The 22,770-nt window shown below is 35.6% G+C and overlaps 2 long non-coding RNA genes across 2 annotated transcripts; both read left to right on the forward strand.

Moving 5' to 3' along the window:
* Positions 1–480: 480 nt before the first annotated feature.
* Positions 481–904, forward strand: LOC127096920 (uncharacterized). The gene is made up of 3 exons (XR_007792864.1): positions 481–541; positions 721–778; positions 853–904. It is a non-coding gene; the product is annotated as an uncharacterized LOC127096920 (long non-coding RNA).
* Positions 905–1,257: 353 nt separating this feature from the next.
* Positions 1,258–2,467, forward strand: LOC127096921 (uncharacterized). The gene is made up of 3 exons (XR_007792865.1): positions 1,258–1,338; positions 1,901–1,951; positions 2,361–2,467. It is a non-coding gene; the product is annotated as an uncharacterized LOC127096921 (long non-coding RNA).
* Positions 2,468–22,770: the final 20,303 nt, after the last annotated feature.

The following is a 22,770-nucleotide window of genomic DNA, read 5'->3' on the forward strand; positions in this document are numbered from 1 at the left end:
ATAAAGGGACAACAATACAGGGCGCTTTTTAGAAAGCGCCCTCTAAGGTTACCCTTAGAGGGCGCTTTTAAAAAAGCGCTCTATAAGTCCATGTGCATTTCCAGTTTATAAAGCGCTTTTGGAAAGCCTTAGAGAGCGCTTTCATAAGCGCCCTCTTAGGCCCCCTTTAGAGGGCGCTTTTTTTCCACAAGCGCCCTCTAAGGTCCCCTTTAGTAAACATTAAAATTATAACATACTGCGCGTTTTGTTATTTCACTCTCTGTTATTTTCGTTCTTTTTCACGTTAGGGTTCTCACTGCTACGATTTTCGCTACTTCTAAGGCGTTCTCCTTCCACCTCTGTTAGATCTACGACGTTTCCTCCTTCTATTAATTCGTTGTTAGCTGTTCGATTTTGACACCATATGTATTTTTCTAATCTTCATATTACTTGGTTTCTCTTCTGACGTTCGCTATTGTTCATTTTTGGTTTCTCTTCTGACTTCGAAGAACTTAATTGGAGTTCTAGATATATACGGATTCGAGAGTTTCAAGACAAACAGGTTCTTAATCTTAACCACCCTCTTGCCTAATTTTATATGAAGTTTATAGACGTATGCACATTTGGCCAATCTCTGTGATCGAATTTTTTGTGTTCTCTATTTACATTTTTCGTATCTATTTACTTTTGAACCACAGTTATTGTTCTAACAGTAACTAACTTTACATCGGCCCTGTTTAGCTTCGAGCAATTTTGTATCAATTTGACAAATGAGAAGTTACAGCAGCATTTCAACCAGGTTTGATTTTTCTACTATCTCCTGGTAAACAATTTCTATAGACTCAAATAACACTTCATTATTTCATTATGCAGCATGTCTTCAAAATGGAGCAAGAGGAATATACAAAGGAAGAAATTGAGTGGAGTTATATAGAGTTCGTTGATAATCAAGATGTTCTCGATCTTATTGAGAAGGTGCAACTCACCCTTGCATTTTTGTCATTTTAGAAAAGTTCTATCAGTTTGTCATCTCATTCTTGTTTATAACTTCAGAAACCTGGCGGCGTTATTGCTCTTCTGGACGAGGCTTGGTATGTATTAAATGACAATAGTTCAAATATTTGTATTATAGTTAATGGTTTGTTTATGTCATTTTACATAATGTAAAGTGGCGTTAGCGCATGCAAATATATATACTTTGAGCAATAACTATGTTTTATAAAACTAGCACTTACCAGTTAAGCTACCCTACCCACTCACTGGCCTAACAGAGGGTTTAATTAAACTTCTTGAACATCGTCGTGGCCAGGATGGCGCATATATTGGATGCATGAAGTCAGGAGACGTGATATCAGAAGAGTACTTTCCTCTATCTGAATTAATTCTGATTATTTATTTATGATGATAGATCTGAGGAAATAGTTGCCAGTTTTTATGTGTAGATGGTCCCAGAAGATTTTGTTTTAAGATGTCTAAAATTGTTCATTTTTAAAAATTGAACATGTGTTGAATTTTATTCATTATTATCTGTTATCCATTTTTGTCGAGTTATTACTGTAGGTTTTTATTTTTCAGTAAATACTTTGAAGTTACCACATTTGTAGATGTAACTGATTATCTTAATTTTCATCCCTTTGCAAGTCTTTAGGCATGTCTAATTTTTGCCAATAAATTTTGCATTCCCTGGTGCTTAGATATTCCCAACCAGTATCTTAATTTCTAATGAGTAATGAAAGTTTCTATTTTGAATTGATATGTACTTAATCTTTTCTTAGTACAATTATATTTCTTTATCGCATGTTATTTTCTCCTTCATAACTACAATATCATTTTGTTTCATAATTTTTTTACAAATTTGACCTTTTCAATTGTGATTTTGTATTCAACTTATATGCTCTGTATTTTATCCTTTTTTTTCCAGGGGAAAGCCTTGGTATGAACCTGATTGGTGGAAATTTGGGGATGAAAAATCGTAAGTAATAATACCATTTAGATGAGAAAATATTTGGTGATTATTATTTTTTTTGTTTATTCAGGAATGATCTTCAATGTGATTATGGCTTAATATATTATTTGTTGAAACCAAATCTTATTGAATGGGTAAATTAATGATCTTCAGTCTTCACAATATAGCACATCAGTGCCAAGTACTAACATATATTAGAGGCAACAAATAATTTTTAACTTCAGCATACTCATCTCTATGATATTATAAGTTATAACTCTTGATGGAAAATGCATGTTGGATACTTTTGACTGAAGTCTCTTTATGTATAAATATTGCACATGATTTTTTTTTCTTTTTTAGTATGGATCTCCATATTGAACTGCTTTATTTTTACAATGTGTATCTCATCTCTATTGATTTATTTTGTTTTTAGGTATTTCCGACATGCATCTGGTTCACTTGTTATACTTTCAAAGAATTTGGCACAGTACATTAACATAAACAGATTAGTCTTGATGGTATTAAATGTTGCTTTTTCTTTAACTCTGTTTCCTTTTGAAAGATACTTTCTCCTATTTTATCTTCCTATCTAGTAATATATCTTTGATTGATCCGAAAACAAAATGTAGTGTATCTTTGAAGACATATGCTTATAAAACTACCTATTCCAAAGCTGTTTGTATTCAAACCGGCATGCGAGGAATGGCTGCTAGAAATGAACTTCGATTCAGGAAGCAGACCCTAAGAAGACTGCGGCTAGCAAAAAAAACATACATCTCAGAGATGCTTTTGCTACTTAGTTTTATTTCTTTTTAAGTTATGAATTGGTTGTATATTTAGAATCTTTAGAAGTTAAACGATTATATATCAGTGGATTGTTGTATATGTATGGATTGTTGTATATAAGGCTTGTTGAATGCAATGTGTGAAAAAGGGCTTCAAATTATACAGTTTTAGGTGTACTGCTTCAATATACAGGTTGTCTAAAATAAATAAATAAAATATAGCGCTTTTTAAAAAAAAAAAATTAAATAACCACCCACTTTAGAGGGCGCTTTCCAAAATAAGCGCCCTCTAAACCCTTTAAATTTCCACTTTAGAGGGCGCTTTCCAATAAAAGCGCCCTCTAAAGCCTTAAAAGTTTCCACTTTAGAGGGCGTTTTCCAGTAAAAGCGTCCTCTAAACCCTTAAAAGTTTCCACTTTAGAGGGCGCTTTCTTTAAAAAGCGCCCTCTAAAGTGGCCCTTAAAGGGCTTAAAGAGCCACTTTAGAGAGCGCTTTCACCAGGAAAAAAAGCGCTGTCTTTACCTATGCTAGCGCCAGATTAGAGGGCGCTTTAAAGCGCTGTTATAGGCCAAAAAAAGCGCCCTCTTTTCCCTTATTTGGCGTAGTGACACCTTGCCTTTGAGGACCTCCCAAGCAACCTTGTTCATCCCCCTCAGCCATGGCTCACTCATAACCTTAATCCTACTCACATCCCCTATACTCCACCTACAACCAAGGGTTAAGAATTTCCTAGATCTCCAAAGGGTTCTCCATACAAAACTCGGGTTGTTACCAAGACTAACTTCAAGAAAAGAGGATCTAGGATAATACCTTGCTTTGAAGACCTTAGAAACTAACATCTTCGGTTTTGTCATCATATGAAAACCTTGTTTTGTGACCATATCCATATTGAAGTCTCTGAATCCAAGCCCACCTTCCTTCTTAGAATACATTAATTTTTCCCAAGCAAGCCACATCACCCCTTTATTAGTATTAATACCTCCCCACCAGAAACAATTCAACATCTTCTTAATATCTTTCATTATATCATCTAGTATAACGGAGTCACTCATAATGTAAGATGGAATGGCTTGAAGCACTAACTTAGTCATTACCTCCTTCCCCGCCTTAGACAAAGACCTCCCTCTCCAAGAATTAATTTTCTTCAAAAGATGGTCCTTGATGAAAGCAAAATTAGCCTTTTTACTTCTTCCAATTATCGATGGTAGTCTCAAATACATGCTCGTTCCTAACACTTGATGAACTCCCATGATACAAGCCATATCTTCTCGCGCCGGTCTACAAATATTATGGCTGAAAAACACTTCAGACTTAGTCATATTTATCTCTTGACCTGATGCTTCTGCATAGGATCTAAGCAACCCCATAAGGTTTGTCACCTCTGTTAAAGTAGCCCTATAAAATAGAAAGTAATCGCCAGTAAAAAGAAGATGGGACACTTTAGGTGTCCCTCTAAAAATCTGGATTCCATGGATATCTCCTTTACTCACAACTATATTAATAAGAGCGGAAAGCCCTTCTGCTACTAGGACGAAAAGATAAGGGGACATTGGGTCCCTTTGTCTCCCCCCCCCCCCCCCCCCGTCTAAATATGCCCGACTATATCCGTGTTAACCAGAACAAAATAATTAATCGATGTAACATACATCATCACCCAATGAATCCACTTATCATCAAAACCCATTCGACTAAGCACAACTCTCAAAAAACTCCAATCCACTTTATCATATAATTTACTAATATCTATTTTGAGAGCCAACTCGCCTTTAATACCTTTAGTTTTTCTCTTTAAGGCATGTGTGGTTTCTGAAATTCTAGTTAACAGACTATCGATGTCACACAGGATGTTATGACATCCGATTCTGTGCAGACAGGAATGTAAACAGCAGGTAAATGTAAGTGCAGTAAATAACACAAGGAATTGTTTACCCAGTTCGGTGTCACACACACCTACGTCTGGGGGCTACCAAGCCAGGGAGGAAATCCACTATTAGCAGTATTAATTCAGGCCTTAAACCACCTGTTTAATCCTGTCACTTAATACCTACCCAATGCAATTTCAATCTTAAACTAAGACCAGAGTTCCTACTCACTCCCCCTCAATCACCTCAGTGATTACAACCTTTAATTAGATTAAAGTTAATGGTGAAGTTACACTTCAAACAACTCTTGATTGTGCTTAACAGCTTTAATCAAGATACACAGCACTCATGCTTAAATGCTTAGAGTGACACAACACTTATAACTCAATGAACACCTTAGTCCAATGCAATCATCTAGGTGATAATTGCTTGGCTCTCAAGATACACCTAATACAAGGCACACATAAAATACAGCAATGACGTATGATGGAACAATAAAATCTTCACGGCTAAAACCCCCGAGTTCTGAAATTAGGATTGCCATCCTTTTATATTGCAGCACTTGGGCCTTGTACTTGTATTTCCTAAAATTAAGGTTAAGCAAGTTAACCTAATTTCCACATATTAGGGTGCTAACAAATAGGTTATTTGTTAGGTTCGTTAATTGTAGCTCAGTTGTTAGTTTCCTGGATTTTAGCTCAGCTGTGTGATTCCTGAAGAATAGCCTGAGAAAAATGCTGAAACAGAAAAACTAACCATCCTACAATTTAGCATATGTTGTCAGGAATGAATGTCACAACATTCAGTTTGACGTCCAGATCATAGACCATATGCTAGGTCTGTTATTCTCCTGAAAACAGACTGTACTAAATGATGTACTGTAAAAGACCAACCAGTCTATACTTCAGTATCAGCTGACAGTGATAAATGTCATAACATCCAGTTTGACATTTTAACAATGGACCTTATGCCAGGTCTGTTATTCCCTTGATAAACAGACTGAAATACATACTGAACTGTAGCAGAAAAACCAACCTGCCTATTATTCAGTATATACTGTCAATGATGAATGTCATAACATCCAGTTTGACATTCAGACAGTAGGCCTTATGCCAGGTCTGTTATTCCCTTGATAAACAGACTGAATTACATACTGAGTTATAGCAGCCAACCAGCTATTCTATACCTCAGTATCTGCTGTCAGGGATGAATGTCATACCATCCAGGTTGATATTCAGTAAATCCTGTATTAGCTAAACCTGCAGCATACTACTCAAGTATGTCATGACATCAGTCAGGACATCAGAGTACAGTTAGTGTTTTAACACAGAATGCCAATCAAACATCTACAAGGTATGTCATGACATCAGTCAAGACATCAGTCAAGACATCAGAGTACAGTTAGTGTTTTAACACAAAATGAAGCCAATCAAACATCTACAAACTCCCCCTTTGGCAAAGTTTTGGCTAAAACAACTTTGCATCACAACAGAGTTCACAGCAGCGGAAAACACACATCCTAGCAGAGTAACACCATAGCTAATACACTCAGAACAGCAGCACACTTAGCACACAGATAACACACTCACACTCATCACACATAGAAGTGGAACATCAAGCTGCAGCACAACCTCTGGATTAGAGGATCTTCAATATCTGTTCAAGCACATAGCAAATCTGTTGTCCTGGGGCACAGGTGTTACTACTCCCCCTTTTTGTCAAAAATGTTGCCAAAGCAACACTTAAAATAGTAAACCACAACAAAACAGAATTACACAGACTTGTCAAAAACCCAATCTTGATCTTGCTTCTCAGCCTTGATCAAGACAACATCCACTTGATCTTGCTTCACAACTTTGATCAAGTAGACACACACTCTGTCTTCACAACAGGTATATCAAATGCTATGACTTTGTGTATGACATCTTGAACCACTCATGCATGAACTTCAGCAGGTACATAGGTTGTCTCATGTTAGGATATCTCCTTAACATCTTGTTAACACACTTGCAGCAAGTGAAATAGCTATGATTTGTTGACCAATCAGAGCACACTTTCAATTGTTTAATAGTTGGAAATATTAAACAATACATTCCAAACATCCTTGGTTGCTATAAATCCTCAGAAAGGCATATTCCCAATTTGCCCCTTAAATTTTCAAACTGAGTAGCATCCAAAGCCTTTGTGAATATGTCAGCAAGTTGTAGTTCAGTACCTACATGTTCCAAGGTAATCACTTTGTCTTCCACCAGATCTCTGATGAAGTGATGTCTAATGTCAATATGTTTGGTCCTGCTGTGTTGGATGGGATTCTTTGAAATATTGATGGCACTGAGATTGTCACAGAACAATGTCATGACATTCTGAGAGACATTGTACTCAATCAGCATCTGTTTCATCCACACCAGTTGGGAACAACTGCTTCCAGCTGCTATGTACTCAGCCTCTGCAGTGGACAGTGATACACAATTCTCTTTCTTGCTGAACCATGATATGAGATTGTTTCCCAAGAAGAAACATCCTCCTGATGTGCTTTTTTTGTCACCAGCACTCCCAGCCCAATCAACATCACAATACCCAGATAAGACAGGCTCAGAGCCATGAGAGTATAGCATACCATAGTCACAAGTCCCATTGACATACTTGAGAATCCTCTTGACTTGATTTAAGTGGCTCACTTTGGGTTCTGCTTGGTATCTAGCACACACACCAACTGCATATGCAATATCAGGTCTACTGGCAGTTAGATATAGTAGACTACCTATCATGCTTCTATACAAGCATTGATCAACACTAGAACCTCCTTCATCTTTAGTTAATTTTAAATGAGTAGGTGCAGGAGTTCTTTTGTGACTAGCATTATCCATACCAAACTTCTTAACTATGTTCTTGGCATATTTGCTTTGGGAGAGAAACATAGAATCCTCCATTTGGTTAACTTGCAATCCAAGAAAACAAGTCAATTCCCCAACCAGACTCATTTCAAACTCAGATAGCATCTGGTGAACAAAATGTTTCACCATTTGCTTTGACATTCCACCAAAGACAATATCATCCACATAAATTTGGGCAATCATGATTGTGCCATCTTCATCCTTCACAAACAAGGTCTTATCTATCCCTCTTTTTCTGTACCCATTAGAGGTTAGAAATTCAGTCAACCTTTCATACCAAGCTCTAGGAGCTTTCTTCAACCCATACAAAGCTTTCCTCAACTTGTACACATGTTTTGGCAGGTTAGGATCACAGAACCCTTTCGGTTGTTCCACATAGACTTCTTCATGCAAGTAGCCATTTAAAAAGGCACTCTTCACATCCATTTGGAACAATTTGAACTTCAGAATGCAGGCAACACCTAACAGCAATCTTATTGACTCAAGCCTTGCAACTAGTGCAAAAGTCTCATCAAAATCAACCCCTTCAACTTGAGTATATCCTTGTGCCACTAGCCTTGCTTTATTTCTAGTGATTACTCCTTTCTCATCAGACTTGTTCTTGTAGATCCACTTGGTACCAATGATGTTAGTCCCTTCAGGTCGTGGAACTAACTCCCACACTTCATTCCTTTTAAACTGCTCCAATTCATCTCGCATGGCATTGATCCAATATTCATCAGTCAGGGCTTCTTTCACATTTTTTGCTTCAACCTTGGATACAAAACAAGAATTTGAGCTATTCTCCCTTGATCTGGTAGTCACACCACTATTGGGATCCCCTATGATAAGATCCTTAGGGTGGTCTTTCTGAATTCTGATAGAAGGCACCTTGTTGGATGCATCTACCTCACATTCAGGAGGAGTTTCCTGTACCTCTTCTGTCTTGACTGGTATGTCTGTTGAAGTCTCAAGGAATGTTCCAACATCCTCTATGGCATTTGCTCCTTCCTCTTTATCATCCATAATCACATTTATGGATTCCATCAAGACATTGGTTCTGGAGTTGAACACTCTGTAGGCTCTGCTGTTAGTTGAGTATCCTAGGAATATACCCTCATCACTTTTGGGGTCCATTTTCCTTATCTGTTCACGATCTGTAAGAATGTAACATTTGCTTCCAAAGATATGAAAATACTTCACAATGGGTTTTCTGCCTTTCCATATTTCATACAGAGTGGAAGATGTTCCTTTTCTCAAGGTAACTCTATTGTGAACATAACAAGTTGTATTCATAGCTTTAGCCCAAAAATGCATAGGAAGCTTCTTTGCATGGATCATAGCTCTGGCATATTCTTGAATAGTTCTGTTTTTCCTTTCAACTATCCCATTTTGCTGAGGAGTAATAGGTGAGGAAAACTCATGACTTATTCCTTCAGATGAGCAAAACTTATCAAACTTGGAATTTTTAAACTCCGTCCCATGGTCACTCCTAATTCGGACAACACAAATATCCTTTTCTCTTTGAAGTCTGATGCACAGTTCTTTGAAGACATCAAATGCATCTGATTTTTCTCTGATGAAGCTTATCCATGTGTATCTGGCATGGTCATCAACAACCACATAGGCATATCTCTTTCCACCCAGACTTTCAACCTGCATAGGTCCCATTAAGTCCATGTGCAAAAGTTCCAGAGTTTTGGATGTTGTAGGATGTCCCAGCTTAGGATGTGACATCTTGGTTTGCTTGCCAACTTGGCATTCTCCACAGACTCTACCTTCATCAATAAGCAGCTTTGGAATTCCTCTAACTGCTTCCTTGGATATGATCTTTTTCATTCCCCTTAAATGAAGATGACCAAGACGTCTATGCCACAGCTTCACCTCCTATTCTTCCTTGGCTGAGGAGCAAATTGAGGAGTAGTTTGAGACTTTAGGTTCCCATAGATAGCAGTTATCTTTGGATCTGGATCCTCTCATAACTTCCTGATTATCTCCATTAGTCACAACACATAATTCCTTAGTGAACTGAACATAGAGGCCTTGATCACACAGCTGGCTTATGCTGATGAGATTAGCAGTTAGTCCTTTTACTAACAACACATTATTCAGTTCTGGAACTCCAGAGTTGTCCAGCTTACCAACACCTTTGATTTTTCCTTTAGCACCATCACCAAAGGTCACATAACTGGTAGTGTGAGGTTGTATATCCACCAATAAATTCTCCATACCAGTCATATGTCTTGAGCAGCCACTATCAAAGTACCAGTTTTCTCTGGTAGACGCCCTTAGAGCTGTGTGAGCTAACCTAGCAACCCATTGTCGTTTCTTAATGGGGGCATTATGCTTAGATGCCTTATGCTTAGGTCTGACATGAGGGGTTTGGTTAGGATAGCCATGCAACCTGTAGCAGAAGACTTTTATATGACCAAATCTTTCACAGTAGTGACATCTCCATCTCTGAAATTTCTTCTTCTGATGGTTACTCATCCTGGTTCCCTGATGTTGAGACATCGGTTGTGACTTCTGCTTGAGTTTCTGAACTTCAGCCTTTGAGCGTTTGAGTTCGGCTGAGGATTTCTTAACAAAGCCTAAACCAACCATGGTTCCTGACTTCTGTCCCACCTTTAGAATCTCTTCCAAAGTGTCAGTTCCTTTATTCAACATTCTGATGGATTTTGTCATTTGATCTAGCTTGGAGGTCAGCAAGGTTATCTCACCATTTAGACCATCTATGACTGTCAGATGCTTCTTTTTCTCATCCTCCAGCTCCTTGATGAGTTTATTCTGCTTTTCTCCTTGTATACACACTTCTGCACTTTTGACACATAGCTCTTTATATGAAGCAGCAAGTTCATCAAAAGTCAGTTCATCTCCACTTGAGTCATCATCAGAGGCACATACACTTGTTAGTGCAGTGACATGTTTAGCAGATTCTCCTTCTGATTCACTCTCAGAGTCTCCTTCAGACCAGGTGACAGCTAGTCCCTTCCTTTGCATCTTGAGGTAAGTAGGACATTCAGCTCTAACGTGTCCAAAACCTTCACATCCATGACACTGGATTCACTTGCCTTGGTTGAACTTTTCTTTAGATGTTGATCTTTTCTTGATGTCAGACGAAATGTTCTTGACATTTGGTCTACCTTTTTGATCAATCTTCTTTATGAACTTGTTGAACTGTCTCCCAAGCATGGCTATGGCTTCTGATATGCTTTCATCACCTCCAGTACTTCCTTCTTCTGAATCCTCTTCAGTATTCGATACAAAAGCTATGCTTTTGTTCTTCTTTTCAACATTCTCACACAAGCCCATTTCAAAAGTTTGGAGGGAACCAATAAGCTCATCAACCTTCATATTGCAGATGTCTTGAGCCTCTTCTATGGCAGTGACCTTCATGGCAAATCTCTTTGGCAATGATCTGAGAATCTTTCTTACAAGTTTTTCTTTAGCCATTTTCTCTCCTAAGCCACCAGAAGTGTTGGCAATTTCAAGAATATTCATGTGGAAGTCATGAATAGTCTCTTCCTCTTTCATCTTCAGATTTTCAAACTTGGTGGTCAGCATCTGAAGTTTAGACATCCTCACCTTGGAGGTACCTTCATGAGTTGTTTTGAGAGTATCCCAAACTTCTTTAGCCCGTTCACAGTGATGCACCAGTCTGAAAATGTTCTTATTTATTCCATTGAACAGTGCATTCAAGGCCTTAGAGTTTCCAAGGGCTAGTGCCTCTTGCTCCTTGTCCCACTCTTCTTCAGGAATTTGCATAATGCTTACATCTTTACCTGTCTTCGTTGGATGTTCCCATCCTTTGTTGACAGCTCTCCAGACCTTGCTATCTAGAGACCTCAAGAAGGCTATCGTACGAGGTTTCCAGTCATCATAGTTAGAACCATCCAGCATGGGTGGTCTATTTGAGTATCCTACATCCTTGTCCATGGTACTAGAAAGTAACGTCCCTAGAAAGTAACGTCCCTATCACTTAATACCTACCCAATGCAATTTCAATCTTAAACTAAGACAAGAGTTCCTACTCACTCCCCCTCAATCACCTCAGTGATTACAACCTTTAATTAGATTAAAGTTAATGGTGAAGTTACACTTCAAACAACTCTTGATTGTGCTTAACAGCTTTAATCAAGATACACAACACTCACACTTAAAAGCTTAGAGTGACACAACACTTACAACTCAATGAACACCCTAGTCCAATGCAATCATCTAGGTGATAATTGCTTGGCTCTCAAGATACACCTAATACAAGACACACATAAAATACAGCAGTGAAGTATGATGGAACAATAAAATCTTCACGCCTAAAACCCCCGAGTTCTAAAATCAGGATTGCCATCCTTTTATATTGTAGCACTTGGGCCTTGTACTTGTATTTCCTAAAATTAAGGTTAAGCAAGTTAACCTAATTTCCACATATTAGGGTGCTAACAAATAGGCTATTTGTTAGGTTCATTAATTGTAGCTCAGTTGTTAGTTTCCTGGATTTTAGCTCAGCTGTTGGATTCCTGAAGAATAGCCTGAGAAAAATGCTGAAACAGAAAAACTAACCATCCTACAATTTAGCATATTCTGTCAGGAATGTATGTCACAACATTCAGTTTGACATCCAGATCATAGACCATATGCTAGGTCTGTTATTCTCCTGAAAACAGACTGTACTAAATGTTGTACTGTAAAAGACCAACCAGTTTATACTTCAGTATCAGCTGACAATGATAAATGTCATAACATCCAGTTTGACATTTAGACAATGGGCCTTATGCCAAGTCTGTTATTCCCTTGATAAACAGACTGAAATACATACTGAACTGTAGTAGAAAAACCAACCTGCCTATTATTCAGTATATGCTGTCAATGATGAATGTCATAACATCCAGTTTGACATTCAGACAGTAGGCCTTATGCCAGGTCTGTTATTCCCTGTATAAACAGACTGAATTACATACTGAGTTATAGCAGCCAACCAACTATTCTATACCTCAGTATCTACTGTCAGGGATGAATGTCATACCATCCAGGTTGACATTCAGTAAATCCTGTATTAGCTAAACCTGCAGCATACTACTCAAGTATGTCATGACATCAGTCAGAACATCAGAGTACAATTAGTGTTTTAACACAGAATGCCAATCAAACATCTACAAGGTATGTCATGACATCAGTCAAGACATCAGAGTACAGTTAGTGTTTTAACACAAAATGCAGCCAATCAAACATCTACAGTTTCAATAACTAGCATGGCATTATCAAGAATAGGGCGCCTTTCAACAAAAGCCGACTGCTCATCAGAAATACTTTTAGACAAACACTCTTTCAATCTGTTAGCAAGAATTTTCGACACCATTTTATACACCACATTGCAAAGTGAAATAGGTATTAGATCCTTCATATTGTTCGGCTTCACACACTTCAGAATAAGACAAATGTTCGTATCATTAATGGATGAAGGAAAAAAAACCAATCTCTAACCATTGAGTAACAACATCATATCATAAATATCATCCTTCCACAAATCCCAAAACTTCTGGTAGAAAGCAGGATTAAAACTATCGGGTCCCGGAGATTTATCGGAGTTCATATGAATAAGATCCTTGTACAGCTCCTCCTTAAAAACTGGAGCAACTAGTATATGGTTTCCTTCGTGGGAAATAATCAGTTGGATAATAGTAAGAACCGGGTCATATCTTCCTTCTTTCCCTGTAAACAGTTTCTCAAAATAATTCTTCGCAATTTTGCACATGTCGGCTTGGTCTTTAACTTCCATTGCATCATCACTAACAAGCATGTCAATCTTCTTAAAGTTATTTCTCGCCGTTGCTGGCATGTGGAAGAACTTGGTATTGAGATCACGGTCATGAAGCCAAAAAAATTATTTGTTTCCAGAAAGTTTCCTTTTGCATAAGCACCTGGTTATATTCTCTCTGTGCTTCGAAAAAACTTGTTGTCGACTCAATTTCATGGTGGTTTAGATAAGCTTCCATTTTTTCTAAGTAGCATCTCCCTACTTTTCATTTTGTTCTATCTTTTCAGTTCACCCGCACATGAAGCAATTTTCTGGACAACATCAGTATTTTCTTCATGCAGTCAACCCGTTGTTACGACATCCCAAATTTGTTCCTCCATCAGCGTAATTTTTATATATTTAAAGTCTATTATACTAGCATCTTAAATATAATAATAAAGATAACAATGTATATCTTTCATTTTGTCTTGTCACTTTATGAGTTATAGATATTAAAAAAAAAGTTTTTTTAGAATTTAGTGTAGGCCAGCGCCCTCAAAACCCATTTTGTTTATATATATATATATATATATATATGGGACATGCTCAAATGACACTGAGTTTCAAACTTAGTAACATGACATTTAACATCTTCGACAACTCTTTACCGCATATCCGTATAGTAAAAACTACCGTTAGATTGAAAAATATTAGTATATAGATAAACTCTATAAAATTTAACATCGATCGAAAATCATTTGATATGTTAAAGAGAAGGATCAAAATTAAAGGCTTTGTTAAAATTTTATAAGATGTTAATTTTTATGCATTTTGTTGACATATCAAATAATTTTTAATTGATGTTAAATTTTATAGATATGATATATATGATAATAACTTTCAATTCAACGGTGGATTTTGTTATACGAATGTGTAGTGAAGAGTTATCAGAGTTGTCATGCTACTAAATTTGACATTTTGATGTCATTTGATCCTCTCTCTCTCTCTCTCTCTCTCTCTCTCTCTCTCTCTCTCTCTCTCTCTCCTCTCTCTCTCTCTCTCTCTCTCTCTCTCTCTCTCTCTCTCTCTCTCTCTCTCTCTCTCTCTCTCTCTCTCTCTCTCTCTCTCTCTCTCTCTCTCTTCTCGCTCTCTCTCTCTCTCTCTCGCTCTCTCTCTCTCTCTCTCTCTCGCCTTCTCTCTCTCTCTCTCTCTCTCCTCTCTCTCTTCTCTCTCTCTCTCTCTCTCTCTCTCTCTCTCTCTCTCTCTCTCTCCTCTCTCTCTCTCTCTCTCTCTCTCTCTCTCTCTCTCTCTCTCTCTCTCTCTCTCTCTCTCTCTTCTCTCTCTCTCTCTCTCTCTCTCTCTCTCTCTCTCTCTTCTTCTCTCTCTCTTCTCTCTCTCTCTCTCTCTCTCTCTCTCTCTCTATCTATATATATATATATATATATATATATATATATATATATATATAATATATATATATATATATATATATATATATATATATATATATATATATATATATATATATATATATATATATATATTATATATATATATATATATATATATATATATATATATATATATATATATATATATATAATATATATATATATATATATATATATATATATATATATATATATATATATATATATAATATAGTTATGAATTAATAGTTTTATTACAAAAACATTTATGTGAAAGTTCAAATTTATATCACCTTATATATCATCTTAATTAAATAAGATTTATTTGAATATATGATGACGACAAGACTGATAAAATAACTTAACAATACATGTAAGAGTTGATTTTATAATTTAAAAAAAAATAATTCAAATTTATTATAAACTAATACTTAATAGTTTGTTTATGTAGATATTATTAAATATTATGAAAATACTTTCTCTCTTATAGATTTGCTATGTTGACACATTTTTTACACTACACACCATATACATTGTTTTTTATACTAAAAAAAACTAATTAAATATTCATATTATTTTTTGTCTTTTTTTTTACTGTATGCAGTGAAGCCAAGTTTTTATATATTTTTCCTGTCTCTTTACTCTTTACTTTTATGATGTTACCTCATTTTCTTCATCATGTTATTGTCTCACCCATTTTTCCATCATTCTTCTATTTACGTCACCAACCATAATCTAATCAAATGCATAAAATAATTTCTATATAAAAAAAATGAAATTTATTTCACATCACTATGTAATGAAGATGAATATTTAATTCAATATATTTTTTATTTATTATAGTTTCATCCAATGATATCAATCTTTTTCTTTTGACATATATTTTCTTTTGTGTATAATGAATGATGAATAAAGAATGTTATAAATTTTATATATTTGTTCATGATTGTTCATTAACCATATTCTAAACTGTATTGACTAATTTGTTTCACTCCCTTAACCAACTTTATACAAATTTATGATGATTTTGAGAACTTTTGTTATTGACTAGTGACATGTGTATTTTTTGGATGATTGTCACATAACTATACTAGTTAAACGAATAGGGAGACAAGTTTGATAAATTGTGTAGGATGGTATGATATTCAAACATCTTTTTAATCTTAATTAATATTGCATACCTTGGTATTGTACTTAATATTACACTAATGATAGTTATTTTAGTGGTGCAGATTATTTAGGTGGAAGTCACATTTGTCATGTAAATGTTGTAGTATTGTAAATGTCTAAAATGTTGTATTATTTTGGTGTGTATAATGTATAAAATGTTGGTTAATATACTTCAAAACAAAGTATTAAACAAGAATTGGTTAATAGAGTGCAAATAACTAGTTAGTATAGTTTAAGGATTAGTTAATTTGCTCCTATATATCAATAAAGTATTAAGATGCAAAGAAAACCTAGTTAATGCATCAGAAAAATTGGTTAATAAACTTAGAAGTTTGGTTAATACATACCCAGACATCAAAATAATATATTAAAATGCAAAGAAGTTGGTTAATGCAGTGCGGGAAATTGGTTAATATTGATTAAAATTTGGTCAATATATGCCTAGACATCAAAACATGGCATAATTGGTAAAATAAAGTTGGTTAATGTAGTGCAAAAAATTGGTTAAGTTTGTTTAAAGTTTGGTTAATATATACTCAGACATCAAAACATGACAAGACTGGTAAAGCAAAGTTGGTTAATGCAGTGCAAGAAGTTGACTAATGTTATTTAAAGTTTGGTTAATATAGACTCAAACATCAAAAGAATGGCAAAAGTGTTAAATCAAAGTTGGTTAATGCACTACAAGAAATATGTTAATTTCGTTTAAAGTTTAGTTAATATAGACCCGAACTTCAAAACAAAACAAAAATTGTTAAAGTAGAGTTGGTTAATGTTGTCCAAGAAGTTGATTAATTCCATTTAAAGTTTGGTTAATATAGGCTCATACATCAAAATAGAGAAAAATTGGTAAAGCAAAGTTAGTTAATATTGTCCAAAATTTTGGTTAATACTGATACAATTTTGCTTTATATAGGCACATACATCAAACATATCAACATTACATACACATACATATAAATATCATAGGGTTAAATATGTTTGTGGTCCTTATAAACATATTAAATTTCATTTTTAGTCCCTCAAAATATTTCATTTAAAAAATGGTCCTCATAAAATTTTGCATCCACACTTTTGGTCCCTAATACTAAAATCGTCGCTAAAACTGTTTATAATTTTGTCGCTAAATAATAATTTGTCACCAAAACCGTTGCTAATTTTGTTATAAGTTGTAAAAATCGTTGCTAAGTTGTATGAGGGACTAAAAGTGTAGATGAAAATTTTTAGGAGGACCATTCTTTGAAGAAAATATTTTGAGGGACTACAAACGAAATTTGAGATATTTAGAGGACCACAAACATATTTAACCCAATATCTTATATTGAATCCCTTGACAGTAACATAACAAATTGCTCCCACATTATGCATAAAATCAACAATAACATAATCAACACATTATGCATAAAATCAACTATAACATAATCTACACATTGTGCACATTAACAAAACACAATCACAATTTTTCAACAAATTGTGCCAATTTCTGCCCTACAACATTTTTTTCTTCAAATTTTGCATTACAACCCAAATTCAAATTCTAAACAAAATATTATTGATTTGCAAATTCATCATAGTCTTTTGCTCATGCTTCATTGGTTGCCTCTTCATTCTTGTAGTCATGTTGGATGCATACTTTAATTGACTTTTCTCAACATCGGCGTCACCATTAAACAAAGTATTATCTCCCACATCTCCTGCAGAAATTCCCACTTCATCTCTCCCATCTTCTTTATTCACAGCAGAATCCGTGTTAAGTCTCACGTCTTTCATCATCTTCATTTCTTCCTCAAGAACTGTTATCCTCTCTCTGAATTCTTTATTCCCAGCCACCAATCATTAATAATCATGAGCATCAACAAGTTGTTGTACTTGTTCAAACACAGAAACACGGATTATGTCATGTTGCATTTCTTCCTCTGATGCAATCAGTCTTTATATTATCTACCAAAACAAAAATTAATTCAAACACACAATAATTAAGATTAAAATATATTTTACAAGCCTCTAAAATAAATACTTACCATATTTTCCTCAAACTCTTTTTCAATATTTTTGTTTTGGATACTTATAATCGTCCAATTCAAAACACATGAAAAAGAAAACCTAAAAACAACCGATGCTTTCCCCCAAAGATAAGTGGTTGAATGGCCAAATCTATAAAAAAAATATTAAAATGTGTATCTTAAAAATTTCAAGATAGAAGATGGTACTATAAATTTATAAAATCTATATACCTACAATATGACGACACATCCATTTAAATGTATTTGTGCCTTACTTTTTTCTCTCTTTCAACACAATTGGAAACTCACATAAATTAGCAACTAGAAAGTTATAAACAGTAAGATCCCAATTATATCTATCAAGAGAATCAAACTCATCTAATTGTTTAATAAATACCATATTACCTGTTTTGGGAAAGTAGAACTCGACAAATGAAAGTAATATGTAAAGTCTAGTAAAATTAAGTATTCCATTGTTGTGGAAACGAAGTTGTTTGCAATAATATTCACAACGGTTACATCAACCCCTTTAAATAGACCTAATGTTTCACATTGTTGGTATTCTTCAACTACTAGGGACTTACCAACAATAGAAAATTCAAGAGAGAGAAAACATGAATTGGACTAAAGGGAACTATCATATTCCTAACCGTAAAACCCCTACTATGTTCATCCTTTCTACTTACTAACTTCCATAATAGACCACTTGAGATTGACAAGTTACTAGATATATCTAGGGGTGGAAAAACGGGTCAGACCCATTAGACATGTCCATTTTACCTGCACTTTAGTGCGGGGTAGGCCAAGTGTTTAAGCTTGCACCCTCCAGTGGTTTAGTAAATGGATCGGCCAAATTATAGCTTGTTTGTATATATGTTAGTGAAATGATCCCATCCTTTATCATTTTTCTCACGAGAGAGTGTCTAAGACCTATGTGTCTAGACTTTCCATTGTACACTTCACTGAACGCTCTAGCCAGGGTGGCTTGACTATCACAATGTATCAATACTTTTCAAACATTGTCTTTAGCTAACGGAACCTCCAATAAGAGGTCCCTCAACCATTCTGCTTCTTGTCCAGCAGACGCAAGAGCCACAAACTCTGATTCCATGGTTGAGAGAGTAATGCATGTTTGTTTCTTGCTTTTCCAAGAAATCGCACCTCCAGCTAATATGAATATCCACCCAGTTGTAGATTTATAATCTCCAACACTTGATATCCAACTTGCGTCGGTATATCCTTCTAGTACGGCAGGAAACTTACCATAATGAAGGCCAAGATTTTTGGTCTTTCACAAATATCCGAAAATCCTAGTTATGGCCTTCCAATGTTCATCATTTGGATTGCTAGTAAATCTACTCATCTTACTAACTGCAAAATCTATGTCAGGTCTGGTGCATTGCATTAAGTATATTAGACATCCAATTGCACTTGCATATTCCAGTTGTGCCACGGTTCTCCCATTGTTCTTTTGAAGTTTGACACTAGGATCGAATGGAGTGTTTACTTCCTTAAAGTTTAGGTGTTTGAACTTTTCCAACATTTTCTCAATATAATGTGTTTGATTAAGTTCATAACCCCCACTATTTCGTTTTACTTTGATCCCTAGTATAGTGTCAACTAGTCCAAGATCTTTCATATTGAATGTGGAAGTCAAAAATTTCTTTGTTTCTAAATATTCCATTCATTTCATTGTTGATAATCAACATGTCATCAACATATAGACATAGAAATATCACAACACTTCCGCGTACCTTTGTGTACAAGCATTTCTCACAAGAGTTTGGAACAAACCCATTTGAAATTATGGCGGTGTCAAATTTTTGATGCCATTGTTTTGGTGCCTGTTTTAAACCGTATAGAGACCTAACAAGTTTGCATACCTTTTGTTCATTTCCAGGAAGCATGAAGCCTTCTGGTTGCTCCATGTAGATCTCCTCATTGAGATCTCCGTTTAGGAATGTTGTTTTAACATCCATTTGATGAACAATAAGGTTATTCAAGGAAGCTAGTGCAAACAGGATTCTAATTGTCGTAGTTTTTGCTACCGGTGCATATGTGTCAAAATAATCGACACCTTCCTTTTGTCTAAATCCTTTTGCTACTAGTCTAGCCTTGTAGGTGTTTAATGTACCGTTACTATGATACTTTTTTCTAAACACCCACTTGCATCCAATGGGTCTTGATCCCTTCGGAAGATCAACTAGTTCCCAAGTATGATTTGACATAATTGAATCCATTTCGTCTTGGATAACATCTTTCCAAAAAGAAGCGTCCCTAGAAGCCACTTCTTCCTTATATGTTTCAGTATCATCTTCTACTTGAAGAATAATAGGAATTTTATGAACATCATTCTTGCTATTTCCTTCAACTAAATAAAGAGAAATGAGTTGGGAATTGATTTCATCTGGTCCTAGATCCTTAGTTTTTTGTGCCCTTTTGCTTCTCCTTGGTTCTGATTGTGTTTCAACAATTCGTGTCGAATCTTTGTCACGAGATTCTTCAATTGTGGGATTTTCAGGTCCCTTATCCTTTATGATGAGATTTTCAAATAATTCCACATCTCTGGATTCAACAATTACATTAGACTCTAGATTTAGAAGTCTGTATGCTTTGCTATTTGATGCATATCCTATGAAGGCACATCTGATTCCTCGAGGACCCAATTTTGTCCTTTTGGGATCCATGTTCTTGTAATAAGCTACACACCCCCACACTCTGAAATAACCAATACTTTGTGGTCTTCCTTTCCATTTCTCATATGGAGAAATACCAGTTGTTTTTAAAGGATTCCTGTTCATTATGTGACATGCGGACAATAGTGCTTCACCCCATAAATTAAATGGTAATTCTGAATGCATTAACATAGCATTTATCATCTCTTGATATATTCTATTTTTTCTTTCGACCATGCCATTTTGTTGTGGTGTGCGGGGCGCAGAACATTCGTGTATGATGCCATATTCTTCATAATATGCATCAAATTCTGCTGAGAAATATTCTCCGCCTCTATTGCTCCTAAGTACTTTTATAGTTGTACTTAATTGATTTTCTACTTCTGCTTTCTATGTCTTAAAGGCATTAAAAGCATCATCTTTATGCTTTAAGAGATATACATGTGTGAACCTAGAGCAATCATCGATAAACGTTATAAAATAACGGTTTTCCCCACGGGTCAACATACCATTAAATTCACACAAATCAGAGTGCACAAGATCTAGCACGTTTGTTTTTCTTTCAACACTTTTGAAAGGTTTCTTTATCATTTTTTATTTAACACATATTTCACATTTTCCGAAATCATGAATGTTGCATGATATCAAACCGGATTTAATTAGTCTATTCATAGTACTAATACCAATATGTGCCAATCTAGAGTGCCATAAAGAAGACGATTTAAGCATATAAGCAGAATTAGAAATTTCATTAATAATATTGTCGGTAGTACAAAGTTTGATCATTCCTTCAGCGGAATATCCTTTTCCTACAAATATACCATTACGAGTCAATATTAATTTGCCCGATTCATATACAGATTTAATACCCGGTTTTCCCAATAAGTCCCCACTAACAAGGTTTCTATTCATATCAGGAACATGAAGCACATTGACAAGAGTGACTTTCTTTCCGGAAGTGAAGTTGAGTTCGACAGATCCTGTTCCAACGACTTTAGATCGCACTTCATTTCCCATTTGCACTTCTTGTCCATCATTGACTTCGGTATAGGTTTTGAATGCTGTTTTATCATAAGATACATGCACAGTTGCACATGTGTCATACCACCATCCTTGCACTTTGCCTTTGATTGCCATAATTTCGCTTACCGTAGCGATTCTGTCGTCATCGGCATGAACAACATTGACCTCATTTTTTGACTTATTGTGCCTGCAATCTCGAGCATAATGTTTGGGTTTGCCACATACATAACAACCATTTTTAGTACCTTTTGGTCCGCCAGAATTTTTGAACTTGTTGTGTTCTTTCCTTAGGCCGAGATGGTTTTTCATGCCATCATATTTTTTCTTTCCTTTAGCGGCAACAACATTTGCTTTAGCAAATCCAGCAGACTCAGTTTTTTCTCGATCCTTCGTTTCCTCCTCGATACGAAGGTGTTTCTGAAGTTTCTCCAAAGAAAAGTCCTCAGAACTATGCAGCAATTTCTTTTTGTATCCTTTCCACGAAGGTGGCAATTTTGCTATTATTGCACCGACTTGGAATGCTTCAGGAATGTCAATTTTCACGGCTTTTATTTTATTCACGAGAACCTGTAACTCGTGTACTTGTGCAATAATCGGCTTGGAATCCAACATCTTAAAATCAAGGTATTTAGATATTAAAAACTTTTTTGTACCTTCTTCTTCGGCCTTGAATTTGAATTCGAGTGCGTTCCAGAGTTCCTTTGCGGATGCAGTATTGGTGTAGAGATCATAGAGACGATCAGATAATGTGTTCAAGATGTGTCCACGACAAAGCAGTTCATCTTCTTTTCGTTTCCTTCTCTCCTTTTTTACTTCATCAGTGTCATTCTCAGTTGGTTCTGGAATTGTCTCTAGATCAGGATCCAAGACATATTGAATTTTCAGGGCGGTCAGGAGAAATGTCATTTTGTCTTGCCAGCGGGTATAGTTTGTTCCATCGAAACGATCTAACTTAACAAGGTCCTGATTCATCAGTTTGATGCTTGAAACAGAAGCGTCGGTGACCATGATTTGAGATACTATAAGACTGTTAGAAATTTCGGAAAGATTAAAGGGATCCAGGCTTGAATCGTGAACGCAACACTTTCCTTATAGTATTTCAAGCACTCTCGATTGTCTTAGAGTTCTGATGCAGGAATACCCAAGATAATTCAGCCTTATCGAGTATGCGCAAGACCGGCGAAAACCCAAATGCAGCGAAGAGCGTCTGGAATTATTTAGAGGATTTTCGGATTTTGTGTGTTGTATTCTGAATCCGGATTTATGCTTTTATAGGCCATGTTAATAT

The sequence above is a fragment of the Lathyrus oleraceus genome, chromosome 6 (assembly GCF_024323335.1).
Source record: "Lathyrus oleraceus cultivar Zhongwan6 chromosome 6, CAAS_Psat_ZW6_1.0, whole genome shotgun sequence".
Lineage (NCBI taxonomy): Eukaryota > Viridiplantae > Streptophyta > Magnoliopsida > Fabales > Fabaceae > Lathyrus > Lathyrus oleraceus.